The sequence below is a fragment of the Elephantulus edwardii genome, unplaced genomic scaffold, assembly GCF_000299155.1.
Source record: "Elephantulus edwardii isolate Elephantulus edwardi_28Jun2011 unplaced genomic scaffold, EleEdw1.0 scaffold00053, whole genome shotgun sequence".
Classification (NCBI taxonomy): domain Eukaryota; kingdom Metazoa; phylum Chordata; class Mammalia; order Macroscelidea; family Macroscelididae; genus Elephantulus; species Elephantulus edwardii.
The window spans coordinates 2,033,045-2,037,581 of record NW_006399803.1 but is presented as its reverse complement, the minus strand read 5'-3'; the positions used below and the strand labels follow the sequence as shown (position 1 = coordinate 2,037,581).

Here is a 4,537-nt window from a genome sequence, read left to right as displayed (position 1 = left end):
AGAAAATATTCCCTGTTCGTAGATATGAAGACTCACTACAGTGGAAATTACAATCCTAACTACCAAAATCAATTTATACGTGTAATGCTAATCCAATACAGATATCAAATTCATTTTTCAAAGAGATAGAGAAGGCAATTGACACGTTTATTTGGAAAGGAAAGAGACCCTAAAAAAGCAAAACATGTGGAAAAACAAAAGTGAAGTGGGAGGCATGCTGTAATAACCAAAACAGCATGGTACTGATACAATGACAGACACATAGAAGAACAATGAAAAAGAATCAAGAACTCAGAAATCAATCTACCTACAATCAGCTGATGTTTGACAAGGAAATAACACCTATCAAATAACCTCTTCAACAAATAGTACTGACAAAACAGATTTCCACCTGCATAAAGCTGAAGTACGATCCACATCTCACACCACTCACAAAAATTAACTTAAGGCAGTTTTCCCCTGGTCTCTTTCCAGACCAAGGAATCCAGGAGCTCCCTTACTAAAGCTTCTTTGAACTATTAAAGAACAAAACAGGCCCTCCGCAGGACCCGAGCCTCAGGTGCCTGCTCGGTCGCCCGCTCGCTCGGGGCCTGCGCTGGCCACCAGCCTCGGCCTGAGGGCGATCTCCTCAGGCCCCAGTTCCCCGCGCAAGGAGGAAGATGCAGGCCTTTCTGAAAGGGAAGCAGGTTGGTTACTGGCTGAGCGAGAAGAAAATCAAGAAGCTGAATTTCCAGGCCTTTAGGGAGCTATGCAGGAAGAGAGGGATAGAAGTCGTGCAGCTGAACCTCAGACAGCCCATCGAGGAGCAAGGCCCCTTGGACGTCATCATCCACAAGCTGACAGATGTCATCCTCGAAGCTGACCAGAACGACAGCCAGTCAGTCCCTGGAGCTGGTACACGGGTTCCAGGAATACATTGACGCCCACCCTGAGACTATTATCCTGGACCCCCTTCCTGTCATCAGGACCCTGCTGGACCGCTCCAAGTCCTCCAAGCTCATCCAGAAGAGATGACCGCATCTGCTCTTCGCCCTTCATGGAGCTCACCAGCCTGTGTGGGGACAACACCATACGGCTGCTGGAAAAGAACGGCCTGGCCTTTCCATTCATCTGCAAAACCAGAGTGGCCCATGGCACCAACTCTCACGAGATGGCCATCATGTTCAACCAGGAGGGCCTGAATGCCATCCAGCCACCTTGCGTGGTCCAAACTTCATCAACCACAGTGTCGTCCTATACAAGGTGTTTGTGGTCTGCAAATCCTACACCGTGGTCCAGAGGCCCCCTCTCAAGAACTTCTCTGTGGGCACTTCAGATCGAGAGTCCACAAGTCAAAGCCCGAGTCGAGTCCTCTTCAAGCCTGACTGCGGTGGACAAGATCGAGGGCGTGTTTGAGCGGCCGAGTGACGAGGTCATCCGGGCGCTGTCCTGGACCCTACAGCAGGTGATTGGGAGTGTCCCGAAGACATCATCGTCAACAACCAGAAGGGGCAGCACGCGGTCATTGACGTCATCGCCTTCCCAGGCTATGAGGGTGTGAGCGAGTTCTTCTCTGACCTCCTGAATCACATCACCACCGTCCTGCAGGCCCAGAGCACAGACGCAGGGGACGCAGGCGCACACGGCCCCGCGTAGGTGCAGCCGGCTGCTGGGGGAGCAGGTGAGCAGCGAGCAGACTTGCTGGCCCAGCCCTGGCTGCTGCAGCAGTCTGATGGGCCAGGCCCCTGCCTGGACGCCGGAGGCCAACGCACGCAGCTCTGGCAAGCTGCAGCCCCAGAGACTCAGCTGCACGGCCGCCGTGTCGCCCAGCTTCCAGCAGCAGTGTGTGGCCTCGCTGGCCACCAAGGCCTCCTCCCAGTAACTGCTGATGGACCACAGGACATGCAGGGCGGCCCGGGGCACGGATGCTACTACGGATCCCGTGATTTGATTCTCCTCTTTTCAATTTTTAACCTGATTTTTCTGATGTCATGATCAAAATAAGGGGGCAAGGGCAAGGTCAGTGGCAGCGCCGCATGGGCTGGCCTCCCGGAAAGGGGACAGCCCGCAGCCTGGTCCTGCCCTCAGACCTGTCGACTGAGTTTACACATGCTTGTGTTTTCAACACAAGGCCTAAATGTGGGATGGGAAAGGGTGTGTGTGCGTGTCTGCACGTGTTTGTCTGTGTGAGTGCGGTGTGTGCATGTGTGTGTGGGCGCACGCCTGTGTCAGTATGAGTCTGTTACCGCTGGGGACCAGGCCTCGAGATCCCCAGGGGGACGGGAGGTCTCCCGTGTCTGCCCACCATGGCTGTACAGAGGGCGTGGATGGCTGCTGTCCCTTCTTTTCTCTGCAAGCCCTCCTCCCCTCCAGCACCTGATTACTTCAAATTTTACTGTTACTTTAATAGCTTATAAACTTCCATTTTTTTCCTTTAAAACTGAAATATATTTATATTTCAGAAAATAGTTTTTAAAGTAATAATATTTAGTCCAATTTAGCCAATATTTTTATCCATCAAATTGAAAATGATATATTGTAAGAAAGTAGATTGGATCTAAAAACCATCCTTAATAAATGAGACTGAGGAGATGGATTAATTATCAGTAACATGAGTATAGAACTTGAAGATGTTTTAGCTACAGATAGGGATTGTGAAGAAGTGATTGCAAATTTAGATTTTTGTGTAACCTGAGAGTCATTCTTACAATGCAGTAGTATGCAGCACGCATGAGCAATGATTAAAAAAAAAAACAACAAAAAAAAAAAAACCAAAAAACACTATATGACCTGGAAGTGCCTAGAGAGCAGTATGCTGAGTGAACTAACTCAGTCTCATAGGGACAAATACTGCATAAGACTATTTTTATAAAAGTAGAAGAATAATTAGTAAAATATAAAAGTCCAATGGAGGAAGGGGATGGGGTAGAGCGAGTGAAGATGGGAAGGGAAGGGATTGTAGAATTTAGAAAGAGGAAGGAGAGAGTGAGGTAATTAGAGAAGATCCAGCGGGGACCTGAAAGGAATGGGAATGGACAATAATGGGCATAGATCAATGGTGATTAATTTTATAAAACACAAGGTATGGGAATGATCATATGAAATGTAATGTGGATGAAGAAATGTGTGAAACACAATGTATATGAATTTTTTACGCAAACCAATTTAAAACAAAAAAAATAACTTTTTAAGAAAAAGAATGAGAGTTTAAGTGTTTTCTGTAATACTCAGTTCCTACCTGGAGAACTATGTCTAATTCACACAAATATGCAGTTAGAACACTTTCAAAGGAAGAAATTAAAAGACATTATCTGATAAAAAAAGAAAGAAATCAGATGAGGGAGAGAAAAAAAAAAAAGACCACATTAAGATGTGTCATAGAAATTGCTTTGAAATATTTAAAGAACTGTTATTTGGAAGACACTCTTTGTTTTGACATGGGCTAATAATATAACTTATTACTAAATTAGCACTGAATTGGAGCTTTTTCCATGGCACGGTAAGAGGACACTGCCATGGAAAAGCCTCCAATTCAGTGATAATTTCATAATAAGCTATATAATTGGTTAAAATCTTGCCTTGGGAAATAATTAGTTTCTTGTCATGGGTGGCAATTACTGTACTACTTGGCATAGGGCATCCATACCTTAAGTGGCTTTTTAGAGTACATTACTTTAAAGACTCATCCACCAATATTTTCTTTAGGATGTTTGGTTGCAAGTAACTGAAACTCAATGCAGTCTTGGACAAAAGATGATTTTATGGAGAGAATACTGGAACAATTGTAATTATCAATGGAAGGTTTGAATGCTGAAACTTTAGAACGGCAGATATATCCCTCTCTTCTTCTCCCTCTTGCTTTCTTCCCCTTTCTGCTCTTGTTTGTTGTCATCCTCACTCTCTTTTTTACTCCTATCTTATTCTGGTATGTATTTCTCTCAGGTTCAGCTGCAGTTTGCTTAGAAAAAGGCTGCTGACTATTTCAGACTCTTAACAAGCTTGATTGAAAGATCCTAGAAGAAGTATCTATGTCACCAGTCAACTCTGGACAGAAGAAAAATAGCCATGAAGTAATTTGTTTGAACTATTAAATTATGAGTTCTCTCAGTTAGTAAGAGACTCTATGATTGGCAGTTCAAGTGCTATAAAGGTGAATGAAGGTTAAGAACGTGCCCTGTCTTGAATGACATTGATGTCCAGTCCTGGAGGAAAATTACTGCCTGCGGAGTTATTCATGGCAACTTCAAGCCACCCTGAAGAAGAAAAATGTGGAATGTCACCTGGAAGAACCACATTAAATGTTGTAGCATAGTTGGGGGTTATTCAGATATCTCTGAAATCCACAGACTGGCTAGTAATGCAGTAAATAAAATAATGTTTTTTAAAAAAAAATATGAAAAAACTTTGAAACCAGTCATAGTGGTGCATTCTAATTTAGAATCTGTAAACATTTGTGATTGTGATTAGAAGCCAAGGGGGAAAAAGAGAACCTACATGGTATTGAAGAGGAAATCCTAGGATTGTGATAGAAAACTCCACTGTTCACTCAAGATGAAAT

General features: G+C 44.3%; 1 pseudogene; it reads left to right on the top strand.

Moving 5' to 3' along the window:
* The first annotated feature begins 659 nt into the window (after positions 1 to 659).
* LOC102852211 lies at positions 660 to 1,861 on the top strand (annotated as a pseudogene).
* The last annotated feature ends 2,676 nt before the right edge of the window (positions 1,862 to 4,537 follow it).